This window comes from Moschus berezovskii, chromosome 17 (assembly GCF_049115385.1).
Source record: "Moschus berezovskii isolate FMDL1 chromosome 17, NW_MosBer_1.0, whole genome shotgun sequence".
Taxonomy (NCBI): Eukaryota; Metazoa; Chordata; class Mammalia; order Artiodactyla; family Moschidae; genus Moschus; species Moschus berezovskii.
Window position 1 is genome coordinate 23,198,416 of NC_142476.1, and position 24,886 is coordinate 23,223,301.

The following is a 24,886-nucleotide window of genomic DNA, read 5'->3' on the forward strand; positions in this document are numbered from 1 at the left end:
GAAAGCAGACATTGGTGTGGATTTAGAGGAAGTAAGACAAGCAACAGAACGTTCTGGGAGTTTATCATTGAAGGGAAGTTAGAATTCGTTCAGAAACCAAGAAGAGGGAGGGCATGGTGTCTAGATGGAGCAGCACCCAGCAAAGATGAGGAGGTGACAAAGGAATTCTTGCCCAGTAGGAGTTGGCTGGATTAAAGTGTGATAGAGAAGATCCATCCTATGGGCAGAGAGTTGAAGAAAAAGCTTTCATGGTGATGGAACCGTTAACCCATCAAAATAGTTGTTTGTGTTGGAAACACTTTTTTCCTAACTGCAAATTTTGTAAAATATATCTGAGGCTGGAGGGGGTAAGAACAAGTAATGCAGCAGTCTTGGTGGGCTGCGTCCTCGCTTAGGCCCTCACTGGCTCTGTGATCATGGGAAGTTTCCTTGATTTGTTGAGCTTCGGAAATCCCTGTAGCCTGCCCTCTGCCTGTTTATCTTGCTATGCTTCCCATTTCCCAACATACGCATTGGAAAAGTTGATTTCTGCCTTGGCTCATAAACTTCATTCTTTATGTCTTTTATCTAGGTTAAACTTTTTAATTAAAAAAAGAATCTCTATTTATCACATGTTGATGAATCCTGGAGGCCTTTGCAGGTTATATGAGCTCTTTCTTTTCTGGACTCTTGTTTTGAATCTATAGCATACCCCATTCAATCCCTACTCATGGTCTCTTGTGTTATACATGTACTTCCCTAGTAGCTCAGTTGGTAAAAGAATCTGCCTGCAATGCAGGAGACCTGGGTTTGATCCCTGGGTCAGGAAGTACCCTGAAGAAGGAAATGGCAACCCATCCCAGTACTCTTGCCTGGAGAATCACATGGACAGAGGAGCCTAGTGGGCTACAGTCCCTGGGATCACAAAGAGTTGGACACGACTGTGCAACTAACTTTCTTTCTTCTTTCTCTCTATTATGTGATATAGGTGTGTGTGTGTGTTTGTGTCTCACACTTGGTTACATGGTTTTTACAGCTATGACTGACATAATACTGAACTCACAAGAGACGCTCATTGTGCACGTGTTAGTTAATAGGTTAATATTCTGAATTCTTGGTTACTTACTTTGACATTCTTAAGGATTGTTTGCTAAAGTATACTTCTAAGTTAGGAGACAACTACTAGAGTTCATATTTCCGTGTTTTTGAGAACTTTCATAGCAAAAACTGAAGTAGGAAATAAGAGAATGAAATCCTTGGGACTAAGTCTAGTGAAACATAGAGTAATAAAATCTATTCATAGAACGTTTCTGGTAAAGTTTTCTCATATGATAGTTTCATGATTTTTGGGAAATAGTCAAACAGCTGTGTTTTTCTTCCTAAAACTTTGCTTTTATTAGTAGAACCCTCGAACAGTATCTTAACAATTTAATTATATATTAATGTTGATTCTTTATATAGTGAACTTTAAGAATTGTCACATATTAAAGTAATTGCTATCACACTTCCTAAAATTGTATTATCTCTATAAATGCCTGTCTTAAGCATTTATCAATATATTTAAAAAATCAAGCTTTTGCTACTAAAACTATCATCATGTAGATGATTATGATCATCTTAGAATTGACATATAAAACATCTTTATGGAAGTTGAGTGGAATAATACATATTCCTCTTTTAATGTATATATTTTTAAAGATCTATAATATTTTTTGGTCAGTCAGTTCAGTCGCTCAGTTGTGTCGGACACTTTACAACTCCATGGACTGCAGCACCCCAGACTTCCCTGTCCATCATCAACTCCCAGAGCTTGCTCAAACTCATGTCCATCGAATTGGTGATGCAATCCAACCATCTCATCCTCTGTCATCTCCTTCTTCTCCTGCCTTCAATCTTTCCCAGAATCAAAGTCTTTTCCAAAGAGTTAGCTCTTCACATCAGGTGGCCAAAATATTGGAGCTTCAGCTTCAGCGTCAGTCCTTCCGATGAATATTCACGACTGATCTCCTTTAGAATGGACTGGGTGGATCTCCTTGCAGTCCAAGGGACTCTCAAGAGTCTTTTCCAACACCACAGTTCAAAAGCATAAATTCTTTGGCGCTCAGCTTTCTTTATAGTCCAACTTTCACATCCACATATGACTACTGGAAAAACCATAGCTTTGACTAGATAAACCTTTGTCCACAAAGTAATGTCTCTGCTTTTTAATATGCTGTCTAGGCTGGTCATAACTTTTCTTCCTAGGAGCAAGCGTATCTTTTAGTTTCACGGTAGCACTTACCATCTGCAATGATTTTTGGAGCCCGGGAAAATAAAGTCTTGTCACTGTTTCCATTGTTTCTCCATATATTTGCCGTGAAGTGATGGGACCAGATGCCGTGGTCTTAGTTTTAACCAACTGTTTGACTCTCCTCTTTCACTTTCATCAAGAGGCTGTTTAGTTCCTCTTTGCTTTCTGCTGTAAGGGTGGTGTCGTCTGCGTATCTGAGGTTGTTGACATTTCTCCTGGCAATCTTGATTCCAGCGTGTGCTTCATTCAGTCTGGCTTTTCTCATGATGTTCTCTGCATAGAAGTTAAATAAGCGGGGTGACAATATACAGCCTTTACGTACTCTTTTTCCAATTTGGAACCAGTCTATTGTTCCATGTCCAGTTCTGACTGTTGCTTCCTGACCTGCATACAGATTTCTTAGGAGGCAGGTAAGGTGGTCTCGTATTTCCATTTCTTGAAGAATTTTCCACAGTTGGTTGTGATTCACACAGTCAAAGGCTTTGACATAGTCAATAAAGCAGAAGTAGATGTTTTTCTGGAATTCTCTTGTTTTTTTCTGTGATCCAGTGGATGTTGGCAATTTGATTTCTGGTTCCTTTGTCTTTTCTAAATCCAACTTGAGCATCTGGATATTCTTGGCTCATGTACTGTTGAAGCCTGGCTTGGAGAATTTTGAGCATTACTTTCCGAGCATGTGAGATGAATGCAATTGTGCGGTAGTTTGAACATTCTTTGGCATGGCCTTTCTTTGGGATTGGAATGAAAACTGATCTTTTCCAGCCCTGTGGCCACTACTGAGTTTTCCAAATTTGCTGGTATATTGAGTGCAGCACTTTCACAGCATCATCTTTTAGGACTTGAATAGCTCAACTGGAATTCCATCACCTCCACTAGCTTTGTTCATAATGATCCTTCCTAAGGCCCACTTGACTTTGGACTCCAGGATGTCTGACTTTAGGTGAGTGATCACACCATCATGGTTATTTGGATCATTAACATCTTCTTTGTATAGTTCTTCTGTGTATTCTTGTCACCTCTTTTCAATAGCTTCTGCTTCTGTTAGGTCCATACCATTTCTGTCCTTTATCGAGCCCATCTTTGCATGAAATATTCCCTTAGTATCTCTAATTTTCTTGAAGAGATCTCTCGTCTTTCTCAATCTGTTGTTTTCCTCTATTTCTTTGCATTGATCACTGAGGAAGGTTTTCTTGTCTCTCCTTGCTATTCTTTGGAACTCTGCTTTCAAATGGGAATATCTTTCCTTTTCTCCTTTGCCTTTTGCTTCACTTCTTTTCTCAGCTATTTGTAAGGCCTCCTCAGACAACCACTTTTCTTGTTTTTGTAAAAGCAGCTAAATTAAAATAATTTGCTAAATAATGATTTGCTAAACTCTTAAGAAACTTATTAGAATAAATATTGAAAATTATACTCAAATTATTAATGTAGTTTTAATGAGAAAGCAAATGGATGCATTTTCTTCATGTAGCATTTTACTCTCCAAATTTTGTCTATATTGGTGTGTGCCAGCGAGCTGGCTGTTAAATCACCTCAGTTAATATCCAACTCTTTGTGACCCCATGGACTGTAGCCCACCAGGCTCCTCTATCCATGGGATTCTCCAGGCAACAGTACTGGAGTGGGTTGCCGGGGCCCTTCTAGACCCAGGGATCGAACCTGTGTCTCTTATGTCTTTTGCATTGACAGGCAGGTTCTTAACCACTGGAGCCACCTGGGATGCCCATCTATATTGGTATGTTTTTATAAATGACTCCAGCAAAAATAAACCTCTTCTGTTCAAATTGATTGTACTGCTTGTATTTTTTTGGGAAAAAACCCAACCCTTTCACATGCTTCTTCAATTGTACAAGTTATCAGGGTAAGATAGCACAGTAAATCAACCAAAAAAATATTTATTTTTTTGAGAAAGTGATCAATGTATATTACTTAGAAAAGTTAATTAAATTATGAATAATCAATGCATGGTTGTGTTTCATAATTTAAATGGTTCAAAGAGAGATACAATATAAAACAAATTTTGTACTCATCCTTCTCTACCAGTAACCCAATATTCTATCTGAGTCATCTGCTATCAGTTTTATTATATGTCCTTCTGGAGAGAAAGTCTATATTTACAGGTATATAATTATATACATATTCTTCTTTTCATAGTATACAGTACAGTTTTTCTTTTTTTAACCAAAGAATTTATATTGGAGATTGTAGTTTCAGAACCTAGTTGTGGTGACTATGAGCCTGGTGGACTACAGTCCATGGGGTCACAAATAAGTTGGACACGACTGAGCACACACACACGTACACGCACATATGTACCAAGGTGTATTTACCCAGTCCGCATCAATGGGTTGTCTGCAGCCTTAAACAGTCTTTTGTTCTTGCTCAGCTTAGAACTTGCAATGTTGAGTACATGTTGGAGAATTTCTGGAGGACTTATTTGTAAATTTTGAGTTGTTAAGACAAAGGAACCATGCTTTTTAAAAGTTGGTAGACATTGACACGGAGAAGGCAATGGCAAGCCACTCCAGTACTCTTGCCTAGAAAATCCCATGGATGGAGGAGCCTGGTAGGCTGCAGTCTGTGGGGTCGCTAAGGGTCAGATGTGACTGACTGACCTCACTTTCACTTTTCACTTTCACGCATTGGAGAAGGAAATGGCAACCCACTCCAGTGTTCTTGCCTGGAGAATCCCAGAGACGGGGGAGCCTGGTGGGCTTCCGTCTATGGGGTCACACAGAGTCGGACACGACTGAAGTGACTTAGCAGCAGCAGCAGACATTGACAAATTAACGACATAAAGTAGCACTAGTTTCACACCGGTGAAGAGCTAAGGGGCTGTTTATCCCTACCCTTACCAAAAAGTGTTGGACTTTTTGACTTTTGGAATTCATTTAATAAGATGATACATAAGAAAATACCAGGTATCTTACAGTTTTATTTAGAATTTCTTTTTATTATGCATGAAGTTCAATATCTTTTAAAATGTTGACAGCCATTTCTGTTATACTGTGAATCATCTGATCATTTTTTCTGTTGATCTGTTGGTCTTAATAAGAATTCACTGTATATTAATGGTTAATGACATATTACTGTAAATATTTGTTTTTGTTTTTTGCAATGAAGAAATTTATTTTCTCTGTGTGTTTGAATTTGTCAGTCTTTTCTCTTTGTCTCTTGAATTTTGTGTCATACTTCAGTTCAGTTGCTCAGTCGTGTCCAACTGTTTGCGACTCCATGGACTGCAGCACGCCAGGCCTCCCTGTTCATCACCAATTCCCAGAGCTTGCTCAAACTCATGGCCATTGAGTTGGTGATGCCGTCCAACCATCTCATCCTCTGTCATCCCCTTCTCCTCCTGCCTTCAATCTTTCCCAGCATCAGGGTCTTTTCCAATGAGTTAGTTCTTCACATCTGTTGACCAAATTTAGAAAGGCCTTTTATACCTTAAGATGAAAGAAAAAATATTGTTTTTCCCTTGATATTTGCTAATGGTTTATGGTTTTCTTTTCTTTTCTACTTATTTAAAAAATGTTTTAAAGCCTTGCTCCATCTGATATTTACTTGGATATAAAGAATAAAATGGCTTTGCAGGTGGCTCAGTGGTGAAGAATCTGCTGATTTAGGAGCTGTAGGAGAAGTGGGTTCCATCCCTGGGTCAGGAATATTCCCTGGAGGAGGAAGTGGCAAACCACTCCAGTATTCTTGTCTGAAAAATCCTCAGAGAAGCCTGGCAGGCTACAGTGCATGGGATTACAGAGTCAGACGTAATTGAGCATGAACAAAGAATGGAAGAGGAGTGAAGTAGTTTTTCTTATATGGCTACCCTGTTGATACAGCAGTATTTATTGAGTAATAAATTTATCCAGTAATCCATCATTATTTTGGGGAATATAATGACCCAAAGACCTCAGTGTATTTGCCCCTATTTCTGGATCCTGTGTTCTGATCCACTGATTATTGCACCTTTAAAATAGACTTCAATATCTGGTGGGCCTGCTGGGTGTACGTCATCATTTCTCTTAAATTTTTTCAGAATTTTTTTGTTTTCTCCCCTCCATGGGAACTTTGGAATCAGCTTGCTTATATAAAAAGTAGTTCCCATTTTGTTTTATAAATAGTTGCAATGCTAACAAACATTTATTTAGCGAAAACTGGCATCTTGGTAACAATGAATTTTCCTATCTAATAATAGCATTGTATATTTTCCCACTTACCAAGGTCTAATGTGTCTCTCAGTCATATTTAAAATATTTATGCATAGAAAGTTTTTGTATTTGGACTACGTTTATTTTTAGATATTTGCCTTTTTTGATACTATTTTGAGTATCTTCTCCTCTAGTGTGTGCCTCGTGATTTTGCCTACTGTTTGAATTAATTTTGAACTCCGTCCTCTTTCTGAATTCTCATATTTTTGCAGTATAATAGTTTTCTAGTGAATTCTCTTGGATTTTCCAGGTTTATAATGATCTGGAGAAGGAAACGGTAACCCACTCCAGTATTCTTACCTGGAGAATCCCATGGACGGAGAAGCCTGGTAGGCTACAGTCCATGGGGTCGCATAGAGTCGGACATGACTGAGCGACGGAATGGAACGGAATGATCTCATCTTGAAAAAAATGTAAATGTTACTGATCTCCGGTGACTTTGGCCTGAATAGGCTAGAAGCAAAGGTTTTGGCCAGAGGTCAAAATTGGGCAGAGGCAGGGAGAGCACTGAACCACTAGATCACCAGGGACCATGGTCAGTGGCGAGACCCTGGCCTGTCAGCTGTATAGAAATGGATTTCCACAGAGAGATGGAAAGTAGTGAAACAAGGAAGTGTTTATTAGGAGGAAAAGAGTCTGTCTCCATAGACACATGGAAGTAGACACATGGGTAGGCTCAGAGAGAGTCATGCCCTTATGACAGTTTCAATCACGTTTATGGGGCATTTCTTCCGGGTTTCCTTTGGCCAGTCATCTTGCCTTGCCTGATTCCGAGTCTGTATTTGGTTTATCTCAGGGTCCTCCCATATGTGCACACGTATCTCTTAGCCAAGATGGATTCTAGTGATGAGGCCTATGGGTAGTCCACCTCACTTACTATGAGGTGACGCCCCCTTCCTTTTGACCTCCAAGGAGCCCTTCTGCGCATGTGTAGTCAGCGAGCCTGACTTATTTCTTTCTTTTGGTTAATTGCCTTGGTTAGTAGGTTGAGAACTCTGCTAGTCAGTTGTGGCGATAGTTAACAAGCCAAGACTTATCCTTGACCTAATGAAAATTGTTGTTCAGTAGCTAAGTCATGTCCGACTCTGTGACCCCGTGGACTGCAACTCACCAGGCTTCCCAGTCCTTCCCCATCGCCTGGAGTTTGTTCAAACTCATGTCCATTGTTCTGATGATGCCATCCAACCATCTCATCCTCTGTCACCCCCTTCTCCTGCCCTCAGTCTTTCTCAGCATCCGGGTCTTTTCCAAATGAGTTGACTGTTCATATCAGAGAATAAAAATTATCTTACTGCTTTTGACTCTTCTAGAAAGCAATTCATTTCATCTATGTTTTCTTGTTTGCACATAACTGAGAAATCTGCTTTGATTTGTTGTCCTATTTTTGTGATTTCTTTCTCTTATCTTTATTAATTTGCTACTTATATGCAAAGAGCCACCTACTAAAACTGAAAGTTCAAGTTTACTGGAAATAGGCAGCTGCTGGGCTGGATTTTGTATTCATGACTTTATTTATGGCATCTGGAGATTTGTTACTTTCTTACAAGCTCAGCAATGCATTTAAAAGTGTTTAAACTCTCTTATCTAGCATTTCCAGATGTTTTATGGCCCATGGCTTTCAATCTCCTATATGCTGTTAATGGAAATCCTATGTGTTTTTAAAAGTTACCAATATTTGCTTTTACGAAGTGCTTTTTTTCAGCTACTCTTACCCCTTTGTCTCTTACTATGCTTCTGTCATTCTTCTTCCTTTTTGTTATTATTTCCATTTTGTAAATGGTGGCTTTTGTTTTGCAAATACAATTTGTTTGCTGAATATACTGGGATTGAAACATAATTAGAGAACCACAGAAAGTACAATGCTTCATTTGCTACCTATCGTAAATGAATTGAAGTTGTCTTCTGAAAGAATTCAGAGGAAATTGGCAATGAGAACACCAGGTTCTAAGGTGCCTTCAGCCAAGGCATGTGGGTACAGAATTTCAAACTATTGAAGTGAAACTCTTTAACAACCAGTACTTTCACAAACTCTAAGATATCTGTGGTCTCCCTCATGGCATTTTTCAGGTAAATCTTTGCATCCTTGAACATGTTGTAGAGGGCCGCAGGAACAGTGGGTGAGAAATTGTAATGGATGATCTTTCCAGTCCCTCCTAGTTCTGACACAGTGCTCCAACACACTGCCCCTTGGCCTGGCTGTCACCCTAAATGTCCCTTTGATGGCACTGTTGGTCTGCCTGCCTTGCATTGGGTGTGAATATAATCAGGACTCATAATTCATAAAACCGCCTGAACACCCTTGCTCATTTTGTGGGGCTCCTGGGAAACATTTCTGAAGTTAAGTAGGGATGAAGAGAAACACTAAAGCATTTCTTTTGAAGGATTTTAAATGGTGAGCTCAGTTTTTAATTTCCTCTGCTGTCTAATTTGTTAAATAGAAAAGTACACAGAAAAACTGGTATGTAATAGTGCCTATGTGATTTTTAAAAGTTATGCTTTTTGTTTTTTCACAGGTCTCTGTTGAATCTTGAGTCATTTTGAACCAAGCAGTGGGCTGGGACCCTGCTATTGGAGGGGCAGGGTATGCTGCGAAATCACCATGTTCAAATATTTAACAACTTGACAGTCAATGAAAACGTCCTTGACCAGTAAGCATTCAGTATTGTCTGAGATTCAGTACTGTCATATCCATTCTCCCCTGATACATTTCTCACCTGTAGTTCTGAAGATCATGACCGCAGCCTCCACTCTCTTTTCGTCCCATACCCAGCCTGCCCTTCTGTCTGGTACGGTAGAGCACATGGCTTCACCCTTCTCTACTCCAACCAATTCTAACCTCACTGCCAATTAATCTTTTCCAGTCATTCATTGGTCCTGTCCTGTCTGTCCTCAGAAAACTCCTATGACTCTGCACTTCTGTTGACTACAGATCACTGCTATTTATTGAGCTTGTACTGTACTCCAGTCACTGTGGAAAGCTGTTCCCTTACACTTTCTGGTTTAAATATCACGAATACTCCAATGAAGTCTATTTTCCTACCGCATCTATTCCATAGATGAAGAAAATGAAACTTACAGTGTCTTTTGTCCACCCTCACGCACCTTCTGTATAGTGGAGCCAGGAATGAGAATTTGCCTGACTGGTTAAACATTTTGTCTTAGTTTAAAAAAGCCCTTTACAATCTGCTCCAAATGCAACATAGTGCCTGACACATAATTGTGACTCAGTAAATATTCGTTGATGAGTAAATTAGTGTCTTTATATCTTTACATCTATACTCTAGCAATAAAGGTTGGCTCATTGTTTTGCCTACCTATTGTGTCCTCTCAGCTGAGTAACCTTGTCTTTAAGGCTTAGGAAAGTATGTCACAATCCCCTATCTCGTGTCCTTTGGAAAGTCCAATGTTCTCCCCAAAGCTCTTATAAATATCTGGAGGTTTTATTCATATAGTCAGTTTTGATTCTGGAAGTCATATATCCCCTCTTAAGAAAAAAGAGCCTCTTGAAAGAGGAGGCTTAAAACTGGCTTAAAAGCTGGCTTAAAACTCAACATTCAAAAAACGAAGATCATGGCCTCTGGTCCCATCACTTCATGGCAAATAGATGGGGAAACAATGGAAACAGTGAGAGACTTAATTTTCTTGGACTCCAAAATCACTGCAGATGGTGACCGCAGCCATGAAATTAAAAGATGCTTGCTCCTTGGAAGAAAAGCTATGACCAACCTAGAGAGCATATTAAAAGACAGAGACATTACTTTGCTGACAAAGGTCTGTATAGTCAATGCTATTGTTTTTTCTAGTAGTCATGTATGGATGTGAGAGTTGAACCATGAGGAAAGCTGAGTGCCAAAGAACTGATGCTTTTGAAGTGTGGTGCTGGAGATTCTTGAGAGTCCCTTGGACTGTTAAGGAGATCAAACCAGTCAATCCTAACCAGTCCTGAATATTAATTGGCCACCTGATGTGAAGAGCTAACTCTTTGGAAAAGGGAAAGATTGAAGGCAGAAGGGGACAACAGAGGATGAGGTGGTTGGATGGCATCACTGACTTGATGGACATGAGTTTGAATAAGCTCCGGGAGTTGGTGATGGACAGGGAGGCCTGGTGTGCTGCAGTTCTTGGAGTTGCAGAGTCGGACACGACAGAACAACTGAACTGAACTGAAGATTCATTGTATTTTAAGTTTATATTGTTACTTACTACTATGTATTGTTAGTTTCTCATTTTATAAAGCATTCAGTTAGTTGGTAACATCTTCAATGAAATGTATAATCTATATTTCCTTGAATCAATAGCATAGTGCCTTGCTCATATTCATGATTACTTGACTAGTGCTGGTCTTACCCTCTGGCCTCCAGCTCCATGATGGCAAGAGTCTTGTCTATTTTTGCTAAATATTGAATCCTTAGAGCTGAATGCAGGAAGACTCTATAATAAGTGCTCAAAAAAGTAATATTCATATTCATTTTGCATTCTAAGGTACTAGAAAATGTACTGACTTTTGAAACAAACTTTGCTTTTGCCCCTTAATGACAACATGATCTTACACAAATTAATTAACCTTTCTGAACTCAGCTTCCTCATTTGTAAAATGAAATAATAATTGCTACCCACACAGGGTTGTTGTAAATGCCTTGTTCTTAGGGTGAGCATAATAAATGGCTTGGTTGAAATGAAAGTGGAATACAAATGAACTGTTACTGAGATTTATGTCGTGATCCAGAAAGTTCATTAAAGAATAACATAAAAGTGCATTCCTTCTTGAAAAGTCCTAGAACACCATAAATCAAAGAATCATGGGTCACATCCTAGGACTCTAAAATATCGTCTATACAGCTTTCTGCCTTACTGCTCTCTAATCCAGCAATTCCCAATGGGCTGGCCAAATATGATCAATGTTTAAGATGTTTACAGATGTTCTGTGCAAAAAAAGTTTTGTAGCAAAAACAAAATTTACAAGCACTAGATTAAAAATACTTAAGTGTTCTCTACTGCAGGTCTTGTCATACCTTTTGATATGCCTTGAATATGGCATAACTTGTAGCATTTTCTACACTTAAGTGTTATTTGCTTACATCCTGTAGGATTGATTACTAAGTGTGTTTCTAAGACTATCCTTGAGAAAAATTTAGTTTTATTAGGTTCTAGTCTTGTGTCAAAATGCTGTAACCTATTCCAATGAACAGAATGTTCTTTAAAAGATGAAGAGGGGTTAGAATACATTTATGAATAAGTGAGATAGATATTACTAGAAATCAGTGTTTTGTGATAATGACAGTTACTAAAATAATAACTGGCTAACCAGTGTGATGCTTGGATAATGAAGCAAATAAAGTCAGATTTTAAAATTTTCCTATTTTCCCTGCAACCTAAAGCCTCAAACCACAGTTTCTCCCACCAAGTGTGGAAGTTTTAATTGGTATGCTGGAGAGAAGCTGACAACTTGTTTTCATTCTAAATGCATGCCTCTTGGAAGAAAAATTTCAGCATAACAGGATCCTTTAGGTGGAACTAGATATAAATAAATCAGACTATATCGTTTTTCATTGTGTAGCTGAGAGATTTTATTTTTTACTCTTTACAGAGGTCAGAAAATGACAAAACTCCTATTCATTAGAGATCATATGTTGCAAGTTGAGGCCTGGTTGCCACTTTTAAAGTTTTGAGGTTCTTTTCTGAATCTGAGAAATTGCTTCTATTTTTACATTGTGTTATGGCTATGATTATCTTCTATTGGAAGCATTTTTAAGTTTCTTTCTTTCTTTTTTTTTTTTTTGGTAGATACTATCCTAAATAAACATCCTTTATTATTGAAGTTTACTTTTTAATGACCTCCAAGAGCTGACGTTGAAAAGTTGAGCTGTCCCCCCAAAATGGCTTGCTCAGATTCTTCATGTGATAATCTCAGATAGTGGGAACAGTGTTCTGCTAATAATATCCTTTTTTTCCCCTTATATTTTTTCTTTCACTTTCTTTTTAAGCAAAAATTTCTCAACTTTGCAATGGACTTTTCTCTCCTTAGGCAGAAACCAGCCATTAAGTTTTCTCTTTTATGAACTAGGCCTTGGGAGAGCAAGAACTGAGGATTTTCTGACACTGTTCACACAGTTTTCAATTATGTATGTACTTTAGAAAGGCAATATTCTATATCATAGGAAGATCTGCAAGATATTTTTTTGATTTTCACATTAACTTGCCAAGTAGGCAATTCAAAGGAAAAATTTTGTTCTCAAGACCTAATTTTTGTATCCAGAGGGCTTAGTGTTTATCAGACTATAAAATAATGATCTAATCATCACAGCAATTTTATAGATGAAAAAGCAGAAGAGCCAAGATGTCACCCAGGCAGCAGCTCTTGAAGCCTGGCTCCTCCTCCCCTCCTAATTGACCAAGCCAGGTGTTCCGACAGAGTCCAAGAGGATTATCAAGAGGATTATTAGGGAATAGAAGCTATACCTCCCACTCCATCCCCCACCAGCCTGCTCTCTTCTTACCCCATTTCTTGACCCTCAACTCCTGCCTGTAAAGTGGGAGTATACCTCTATTGCTGTGCTTAGTTGCTCAGTCGTGTCCGACTCTTTGTGACCCCATGGACTGCAGCCCACCAGGCTCCTCTGTGCATGGGGCTTCTCCAGGCAAGAATACTGGAGTAGGTTGCCATGCCCTCCTCCAGGGGATCTTCCCAACAGGGATCGAACCCAGGTCTCCTGTATTGCAGGCGAATTCTTTACCATCTGAGCCACCAGGGAAGTCCATACTTCTGTTAGTATCGCAAATAAATACTTGAGTAATGAGTAGAGGTAAAATGCGGAATTAAGGATGGGGCAGAAAAGTGATGCCTGTCTGTGTTCCTTGCCAGGTCAGCCAGCCGTAAATACCTGGCTAAAGGTATAAAAACCCAGAGTAGCAAATGGCCCTGCCTCCCAAGGGAGCTTTGCCAGTGACCTAGGGGGAGGGGCTAAATAAGAAGTAAAAACTAAATCAAATCAAGTAAAGTAAAATTTGTACCATTAAGCATTTCTTTAAGAAATTGAGTGACTATCCAGAGTTGGTGATGGGTAGCAGTGCAAGTGAATTTCCTCTGTGTGACCCCAGTCATGATGAGTGGTGGGAGGATTAGGGCTGGGGCCATTATTTTGGCACCTGGGAACCTCTTGAGAATAGGAGTAGTGAGGGAAGTGTGGTGGCATTCATGCCATTTGTATGCCTGTGAGAGAGGCCCCAGGTGGCCTTTGACCTGGGCCTGATACTAGTTATCAGTGAACTTAGAAGTGGCTCTTGTTAACTCTAATGTTGATCTTTTTGTACCCTCTGATGAGTTTATTTGGGGGAGATTTGGGTCACAAAGACCGATGTTCATGAATCTGAGAGAAATTTAGGATAGCAAAAAATTCATAGTCTCGATGTGCCTGTGTTGTACTTATGGGCTCTATGATCTAATAAGTCTTCCTTTATTTAGGAATGAAAGAACAGGTTCTGTTTATTTTCATATTCTTATTTCTGTTTTCAGCATATGTCATATTTTCATTTTCTTATGTTTTATACTCCACTTTGACAGTTTTAAACTTTCCTATGAAAGAGCCATAATATTTGATTTGAACATATAGTTAAGTGGCTCAAAATCTGCATCACTTCTGAATCAGAAATTTCTTTTTTTTTTTGGCTGAAATTCTCTAGTATACCATATTATCTCCTGAAACCCTAAACTAGAGGAGAAAATGTTCTCTATCAGGAAATGAATTAACCATCATAATTTTTTAAAATAGATTTAATAGAGAACCTGGTGGATATGTGAAAAATAATTCCCTTTCACTACTGAGGAGAATTATGCCTGGTCAGAGTACACCAAGTTACCATGAAATGGATTCTCATAAGCTTGATTTTTTAATCTATCCATATCTATATAAAACATGCAAATTATTCTGGTTCAGTTATTGACATTTGCTAATAAATAAAGGATATATGTGTATATTTTAATATACGTCCATGTTTTCAGGTTTCAACAAAAGAGAGTTAGTTATGCAAATAAACCTAGGTTAACAAAACTGGACTTGGATGAATAATTACAATAATTTGCATTTTTGTTTTTCTAATCAAGAGCATCTCCTCAGTTAAAACTTATTTATGTCACTGACTTTCTTAGTTTATATTTCACACCAGAGATGAATTTTTTCAAATGTCACTCTCTAGTCATCTTTTAAAAAGTCCATGTGAATCTTTCAGTTCAGTTGCTCAGTCATGTCCGACTCTTTGCGACATCATGAATCGCAGCATGCCAGGCCTCCCTGTCCATCACCAACTCCCGGAGTTCACCCAAACTCACCTCCATCGAGGCAGTGATGCCATCCAGCCATCTCATCCTCTGTCATCCCCTTCTCCTCCTGCCCCCAACCCCTCCCAGCATCAGGGTCTTTTCCAATGAGTCAACTCTTCGCATGAGATGGCCAAAGTATTGGAGTTTCAGCTGTAGCATCAGTCCTTCCAATGAACACCTAGGACTGGTCTCCTTTAGGATGGATTGGTTTGATCTCCTTGCAGTCCAAGGTACTCTCAAGAGTCTTCTCCAACACCACAGGTCAAAAGCATCAATTCTTCGGTGCTCAGCTTTCTTCACAGTCCAACTCTCCTCTACAAATACTGTTTGCTTCCTTCAAGTTGGTCTCCCTCTTGTTTCTTAGCCCTGCTATGCTCACCTTTACCTTGAGTTTAAAAAAAAATACATTTATATAATCTGGAAGGCCTTTTCCAGTCCTGTTTTACCGTATTCTGTAAGACCTCATTCAGGATATCTACACACATTGATTTATTTCCCTCTTTAATTCGTTCCAAATTTGTGCTACCTAATCAGAATCTTAATATATACTGCCTTGTTCTTCAGATGTTTCTGCCATGTACTTTTACACCAGTGGTAGTGGCTTTTAGTTTTGTTCGTGACTTATTTCATTGTATATTCTCATTTCTCCAATTATATTATAAACCTCCACAGAGAAAACTCAGTTTAATTATTTTGTGTTCCTTCATACCTAAAGAAGGGTTTGTATCTGTGAGAGGTGGTTAATCATTTCTTGGGTTGCTTGCAATTTTATGTTTTCCCAGAATAGCTTTTAATTAATCTATGGGCAGGTTAATCCACAGGCTAATTTAGGTAATTTAATAAGCTTCCAATGTTAAAAATGTCATTCTCAAGATATTTCTCTCAATTAAATGTAAAGACAATATTTTTAAAGAATTTTTTCCCCAGTGTTTTGTACTCAGTCATTGAGTGCTACCTGAACGCCAGGCATCCCAGTGAACGTCCGGCATCCTTCTTCTGTGTCCAGGTGGAGAGAGTGTGTGCAGTGCTTATTTTTTTAATCATATTTTAAATTCAGCCTAGGGGGTTAGTTAATATATAGGATGTATGATAGGGTACAAAAATACTGCAGTTCTCTAAACATTTCCTATTGTATTTTTTTTTTTTTAAGTATAATTACATAGTGTAGGAAACATGGAAAAGCAGAGCAAGATAAGAATCCCCTGTAACATGATTGGTTTCTTCATTGTTAATACCATGGTGTATGTTGGTCTTTTCACTACTTTTTCTAGATCAGGAATGAATCTAGAACTTTTATGAGACCCAAACTTTTACACTTTGGAGGACCTTTAAGAAAAGGAATACAAAAGTATAGATACAAAATTGAATTCAAAAGTGAATATTTATATAGAAAGGTAAAGGAAATCACAGAAATCACGAATTTTATAAACTTGAAAATGACCACAAATGTCACACAATCCAGAAAAATAACAAATTACTGTTTAATATTTTGTTCAATTATCCTCCCCCCTGCCACATTTTGGGTTGAGCACTCATTTATTGCTTCTTCATAAGACAACAATTTTGAAATAACATTTTCTATAGAAACGGGCTTCCCAGGTGGCTCTGTGGTAACGAATCCTCCTGCCAAGCAGGAAGCGAGGGTTCGATCCCTGGGTCAGAAAGATCCCCTGGGGAAGGAAATGGCAACCCACTCTGTTATTCTTGCCTAGAGACTCGTGTGAACAGAGGAGCCTGGCGGGCTGCAGTCCATGGAGTCGCACAGAATCAGACATGACTTAGTGATTAAACAGCAACAACAACAACATTCTATATAAAATCTAGAAAGGTGTTTCTGTCTAGGCAGTGACTAGGCGGAGACTCATTCAGATCCTTCTTTTAGAGACAAAGATAGGATTTAAATGCTGTAGAAGATTCTCGAAGGTATGTGTTTGCAGACCTGGTGGATATGGAGGTAGGTCTGGTAGTCTGCAGGCTCATGAACTCCCAGATGATCACTGGGATATAGACTGTGACCTCCAGTCTAGAATAGTGATTGAATCTGTTCCTTTCTTCTTGAACAAAGATCTGCCTGACTTTAGAAGAGCTGGTGCAAAGTCGGGGTTGGAACTGAAGTATGCTGGTTTTGTAAGCAGTCCACGCCTTTTCTTGATACATATTTGAACACAATAGTATTTGAGTGATGTGATTTTTTTTTTTTTTCATTTAGCAATCTATTGGGTCAAACTTTATTTTTTGGGCTCCAAAATCACTGCAGATGCTGATTGCAGCCATGAAATTAAAAGATGCTTACTCCTTGGAAGGAAAGTTATGACCAACCTAGATAGCATATTAAAAAGCAGAGACATTACTTTGCCAACAAAGGTCCGTCTAGTCAAGGCTATGGTTTTTCCAGTGGTCATGTATGGATGTGAGAGTTGGACTGTGAAGAAAGCTGATCGCCGAAGAATTGATGCTTTTGAACTGTGGTGCTGGAGAAGACTCTTGAGAGTCCCTTGGACTGCAAGGAGATCCAACCAGTCCATTCTAAAGGAGATCAATCCTGGGTGTTCATTGGAAGGACTGATGCTACAGCTGAAGCTCCAATACTTTGGCCACCTCATGCTAAGAGTTGACTCACTGGAAAAGACTCTGATGCTGGGAGGGATTGGGGGCGGGAGGAGACAGGGATGACAGAGAATGAGATGGCTGGATGGCATCACCGACTCGATGGACAAGAGTTTGAGTGAACTCTGGGAGTTGGTGATGGACAGGGAGGCCTGGTGTGCTGTGATTTATGGGGTCGCAGAGAGTCGGACACGACTGAGTGACTGAACTGAACTCAGCAATCTATTGTGACTTTTTTGCATGCTAACAAGTATTTTTCTAGAACATATTTAATATATGCTTGATAACCACCGTATAACAAAATGTACTGTCATTGTCTTAGCCAGTCTTTATTGCTAGATATTTAGGTTTTTCCTAATTTTTAATATGATTAACAATGCTGCATCTAACATTATTATGCACATGTATGATGCCATCTTTGACAGTAATTTTTTTCTTCCGATATATTTCTAGAAGTCTCAGGTTTTGGACAAAAGTATGCAGTTTTTGTTGTTTTTTAAGGCTTTCAAATTTGCGTTAAGGCTTGATCCATTGTCAGGATATTCTGTGGAAATACTGGAACAGTATATCCTGCCAGTAAGTTTATGAGTGGAGAAGACTGTAATTCTTGAAAGGAGGGCACTATCAATTAAGACCAATAATTAACTCAGCCCCCCAGAGAGAGCCATTAAGGAGCTGTGTTTAGAGAGATATACACCAGGCATGTGTGCCTGATACATTTGTTAGAATAAGGGCACAGAACAATAGTCTGCATGAACAACTTTGCAAAAGCTTTTCACTGACATAAAAGCCTGTGTTCTGTCATTGAGTTTTATTACTTAGCAATATGATGTATGATCTGATACTGAAAGAAATTTAAGATGGAATCTTGAAGGTTTGGCTATCTTCTTGAGAAGCTGAGAGAGTTTGGTGCAGTAGGAATTTAAGACCCCTTCATATTAAGTGTCTGCAGTGCAGTATTACTGTTTTTTGATTTTGAAGGATGGTAACAATCAGTGTTTTCTAGTCAGGCATGAATGCATTACTATGGTTTTCTGTCAGCAGATTTGATGGTGTGATTATTTTCTACCCATTGTATTGAATATAAAATAAGAGGAAGTGAGGGCATATAGCATAATAAAAATGATAGAATTCTGTATTGTTATTCCACTATTATTAGTGAAAGTCAGGAACAATAAAGAACAAAAGCTCTGTAACATATTGCTGAACAAATAAAACAATTATTTTCAAACAATGGCTAGAACCTCGACACATTACACAGGAAAGATTTAATTTATAAAGAATTTAATTGCTTTGGATATTTAAAATCTCTTATGAAGCCCAGAATTTAAAATTCATTAAAGCCTTACTGTCTGGGGAAAATACTTCAGTGTGACATGTTATAAATAAGTCAAAGAAATTTAATAAAAAAATTCATTTCAGATTCCATGAAAACAAGTAATGATGCCTTCTAACAACTGGTTGATGTGTCTTTTCTAGGAAATGCACAGTGAAAAACTACAGACATAATATCCCAGCCAAATGTAGTTATAAAATTGAACTGGAAGAAAGAGAAGTACCATTTGAATAAATGGCACATGACACTTGCTGCATTTGGGCCTGCACAGGACATTGCTGTAAGCAGGCAAACGAGTCTCTGGCCAGTTTCCTTTAGTGAGGCATTGTCTCCATCACTCATACCTACTTCCAACTATAATGTGATTGTGTTTGCTTTCTTGGCATCCAAGTCATGTGAGGAGCCCAAGTCATTATATATATATATATATATGTATGTATATATATAATAGAATCTGGGAAGTACAAAAACTCTGGCTGACATGTGTCCCCAGGTCCCAGTTTTCCAGCCTCTCTAGTACAAGAAGCCATGTTAGAAGGCTAGTTGCTTTCCAATAAGCACATTTGTCATATTGGACAAATGTGATTTAACTTTTCTTCACACAGAACATGTGTCATTTCATGTGTTAGCAGTTGATGCATAATGTGCTGAATTCATCCAATAATCTTATTCAGTCATATTTTGGGAGGAGATACCTACCAGGTACTTTCAGTTCAGTTCAGTTCAGTTGCTCAGTCATGTCCGACTCTTTGTGACCCCATGAATCGCAGCACGCCAGGCCTCCCTGTCCATCACCAACTCCAGGAGTTCACTCAAACTCATGTCCATTGAGTAGGTGATGCCATCCAGCCATCTCATCCTCTGTCGTCCCCTTCTCCTCCTGCCCCAATTCCTCCCAGCATCAGAGTCTTTTCCAGTGAGTCAACTCTTTACATGAGGTGGCCAAAGTATTGGAGTTTCAACTTTAGCATCAGTCCTTCCAATGAACATCCAGGAGTGAACTCCTTTAGAATGGACTTGTTGGATCTCCTTGAAGGTGCTTTAGGGCCCACAAAGAAAAATATTTAAATTATTTCCATTCTAAAATGAGAAGAGAAGTCCACAAATAATTATAATATGGAATACTATGACTTATATAAGAGAAGAAATGAGAAATACTCTAAAAAATTCAAAAGAAAAAGAGATTATATGTTTTGGGTGGTAGGTTTGCAAGGTGTTGTGTAGGAGGTGCCATTGGAAATGTGCTGTAACTGCTGGACGGAATTTTAATGGGTAGAGATGTAACCATATGGATGGAGAGCACAGGGTAAGCAAAGGTGCAGTACCATAAAAACATGGTGTGTGCTTTGGAGAACAGAAAGTCATTGCATCCTGTAGAGACAGAGAGGCAGTGAGCATAATGCCAGGAAGCTCCTCTATGGTGAGAGGGTCTCACTCAATTCAGTAGGTGATAGAGGTGAGGTATGTTGGGAGATGGCTACTAAGATTTGAACAGTGAAATGATCAGAGTCCAGACTTAGAATATTCTGGTTTAAATATCTTGGATTGCTTAGAACAGAGGGATGCTGATGCTATGCTTCTACATAACTCTTTAGATAATCCCTTGCCTCTGTCTTTTTTTGGGGTCAGGATGATCCAATCTTGCCCATTTTTTTCCCTTCAGTACCCCAAATGCCTATTCCAGTGCCTGGCACAGAGTAGGTTAATTAACTAACTCTTCCCCTAGACTTGACTATACCAGGGGCTTTCTACAAAAGATAATCTGGCTTCTGGCCATACTTTTTTTCTTGTCCTCCAGACAGTAGCTGCCAGTTTATTTTGGCTCATCAGAAATAATCACCAGTGCCATACTGTAATTTCCCTCATTTTTACTCATTATTGGAAGATGTCTGAAGCTGTCATTTTCCAACTAAATGAAACCATTGTTAGGTTCCATAGATTTGCTTCTATTTCAGAGCATTTACTGTATCTTACATGGTAGCGCTCCAACTTTTCAACTGTTGGATCCCTTTGGATACTGTGAACAAGTCTCTAATGACGGATTGTCTAATATCTGTGCATGTAAATGTTGTGGAATATGATCATACCAGTGAATCCCATGGGCCCCAACTTTTTCCTTTACTATTAAGTGATTTGACTGTTCAGAAGGAATGTTGTTTGGTATACTCTTACCATGCGAGTTGAAAAGAGCTGGCAGAGCAGTAGGACTAGGCCAACTGGAGTATCAGGCATAAGCAACCTGCTCAGGCAACTTTCCTGTGTCTTCAGGACTTGCTGGAGCCCAACTATACAAAATACACAGTGACTTGTGTATTTTTTCTTTTTCTTGAAGATGGATATGCCAGAATTTATACCATCCAGATCACATACAGCTCAGATGAGATGGTCATTCATATCTTGCTATAAATTATACACTCTGAAACTGGGTATATGTTAGGTTGGTACAAGTGTAATTGTAGTTTTGGACAGTGAATTTTAAATCATTATAACTAGACTCAAATACACCTTTATTAATTAAAATAGGAATGATTACAATCAGCATATTTTTACCAACAAGAAATAAGTTTGTTTATTCTTGCAGCATAAAAATCCATGCTTCCACATTCAGCAAACTCTTGGAAAGCATTTTCTGCCTCCTTCTGGTTGTGGAAGCATTTTCTCAGCAAAATGTTGTCGAGATGCTTGAAGAAGTGGTAGTCGGTTGGCAAGAAGTCAGTTGAATATGGTGGAAGAGGCAAAACTTCGGAGCCCAAATGGTTCAGCTTTTGAAGTGTTAATTATGTGAAGTGTGGTCAGGCATTGTCGTGGAGAAAAATTGGGCTCTTTCTGTTGACCAGTGTCAACTATAGGTGTCACAGTTTTCAGTGCATCTCATTGATTTGCTGAGCATACTTCTTAGATGTCATGATTTCACTGGGATTCAGAAAGGTGTAGTGGATCATACAGGCAGCAGACTGCCAGACAGTGACTGTGACCCTTTTTTGGTGCAAGTTTGACTTTGGGAAGTGCTTTGGAGCTTCTTCTTGGTCCAACCAGTTAGCTGGTTGTCATATAAAATCTACTTTTCATTGCACATCATAATCTAGTCAAGAAATGGTTCATTGTTGCTGCGTAGAATAAGAGAAGACAACACTTCAAGATGATAATTTTGATTTGGGGTCAAATCATGAGTCACCCACTTACCAAGCTTTTTCACCTTTGCAATTTGCTTCAAATGCTGAATGACCATAGAGTGGTCAATGTTGAGTTCCTCAACAGCTTCTCATGTAATTGTGAGAGGATCAGCTTCTTGATGATTGCTCTCAGTTGGTTGTTGTCAACTTCCAGAGGCCGGCCACTACACTCCTCATCTTCAGGGCTCTCGTTTTCTTTGCAAAACTTCTTGAACCACCACTGCCCTGCATGTTTGTTAGCAGTTCTTGGGCCAAATATGTTGTTAATGTTGCAAGTTGTCTCTGCTGCTTTATGACCCATTTTGAACTCAAATAAGAAAATTGCAGATAAGGTATGCAGATAAGAACACTCTTATGGCAAAAAGCGAAGAGGAACTAAAGAGCCTCTTGATGAAGATGAAAGAGGAGAGTGAAAAAGTTGGCTTACAAGTCAACATTCAAAAAACGAAGATCATGCATGGCATCAGTCCCATCACTTCCTGGCAAATAGATGGGGAAACAATGGAATGAGTGATAGACCTTATTTTCTTGGGCTCTAAAATCACTCCTGATGGTGACTGCAGCCATGAAACTAAAAAAATGCTTGCTCATTGGAAGAAAGGCTATGACAAACCTATACAGCATATTAAAAAGTAGAGATATCTCTTTGCCAACAAAGGTCCATCTAGTCAAAGCTATGTTTTTTCCAGTAGTCTTATATGGATGAGAGAGTTGGACCATAAAGAAGGCTGTGAAGTGAAGTGAAGTTGCTCAGTTGTATCTGACTCTTTGCGACCCCTTGGACTGTAGCCGAGCAGGCTCCTCCATCCATGGGATTTTCCAGGCAATAATAATGGAGTGGGTCTCCATTTTCTTCTCCAAAAAGAAGCTGAGTGCCAAAGAATTGATGCTTTTGCACTGTGGTGTTGGAGAAGACTCTTGAGAGTCCCTTGGACTGCAAGGAGATCCAACCTGTCCATTCTAAAGAAAATCAGTCCTGAATGTTCATTGAAACGACTGATGTTGAAGCTAAAACTCCAATACTTTGGCTACCTGATATGAAGACCTGACTCATTGGAAAAGACCCTGATGCTGGGAAAGATTAAAGGTGGGAGGGCAATGGGATGACAGAGGATGAGATGGTTGGATGGCATCACCGGCTCGAAGGACATCAGTTTGAGCAAGCTCTGGGAGACAGTGAAGGACAGGGAATCCTGGAGTGCTGCAGTCCATGGGCTTGCAAAGAGTTGGACACGACTGAATGACAAGAACAAATTAATTTGCTCATTTGCTTTTTGTTTAATATCATTTCTGTAGCCTAAAATTATTATAAAATACACAAGTAATGTCGTTCACAAAGAGATATAAAGCACATTAAAATGATGTATAACATAACCACTTTTATTTAAGAGTGTATTTTAATATCAGAGGGCTGTGTTCAACAATATGAAACTGCAATTATTTTTACACCAACCTAATACTGTGGTGCTGGAGAAGACTCTTGAGAGTCCCTTGTACTGCAAGGAGATCCAACCAGTTCGTTCTAAAGATCAATCCTGGGTGTTTATTGGAAGGACTGATGCTAAAGCTGAAACTCCAATACTTTGGCCACCTTATGCGACGAGTTGACTCACTGGAAAAGACTCTGATGCTGGGAAGGATTGGGGGCAGGAGGAGAAGGGGGCAACAGAGAATGAGATGGCTGGATGGCATCACCAACTCGATGGACATGAGTTTGAGTGAACTCCGGGATTTGGTGATGGACAGGGAGGCCTGGCGTGCTGTGATTCATGGGGTCACAAAAGAGTTGGACGTGACTGAGCGACTGAACTGAACTGAACTGAATAGCAAGGCAGTAGCTTCTAAAAAGGGCCTTCTGTCAGTGGGTCAAGGAAAACTTTTTTTTTGTTGTTTGTTTCATATTGGACTTACAAGAGCATATTTGTATGTTGAGAAGGAAAATCCACTTGCCTTGCTTTGTGAGTGTAGCTGGATTTAAGTGCAGCCTGCCTGTTATTGGCTTCCCTTTTCCTACTCCACATGTCCCCAAAGAGGGGAAGAGGGTAGATTGCACTGTTTTTAGTATTGATAAGGATTGATTAATTATTATGTAGTTATCATTAAAAACAAAATCCCATTGTCATCTGATTAATAGGCACCTTGTGATCACTGATTTCAACTATTCTACATTTAGCATTCTGTGTAAAATGTAAACCTTTTGTATATAGTTGAAAATCCCTGTATAATAGAATTTTTTTCTAGGTGATATGGTCAATCAGTCATTTCAATGATGAGTTATATGGGCCTTTCTATAGTCCCAAGAGGAGCAATATGATTTAGTAATGAGAATACAGACTTTGGTACCAGTCAGACCTAATTTCAAGTTCTGGTTCTGCCTCTTCCTAATTTTGTATCTATTTTGAAAACAATAAATATGGATCTTAGCCAAATTAAAAAAAGATAAAGAGGACTTTCCTTTGGAACTCGAGGGGCCTCCTCTCTGATTGTCCCAGAGGAATTTGTTACAATCTCCATAAAACAATTTGATCTACCCAAGACCCTTTGAGTCCCCTGATATCTTTGGGTCATAACGTTGATGGCAAAAGTTCTGACTCTGCTGGCTGGTTCTGCTATCTAACCAGCCAGAAAACGTTATCTTGTTATTGACCTCACTCAAGGCCAGTGGTTGATAGGTCACTTAGTAAATGCATCAGAGCATCTTCTCCAAGTGTAACTTATTTTGCCTTTCACATGGAAAGAGGCATACAGTATATTGTGCCTCTCCTTCTTATTGGTGGGGTGAAGGATTTTTTTCTTTAGAGGAGATATTCAGTCACTTGAAACCACTGTATGCTGACTTGTCTTCATTACTGAGTTGTCAAGCCTCTTTATTTGTCTAGGATCTAGCCCCTGCTCTCTAGTACATGCATCTGTTTCTGAGATATCAAGAGTATATGCCTTTGTCTAGTGAGCCAGTCTAGAGAGCCTCCCAATTCCTGAAAA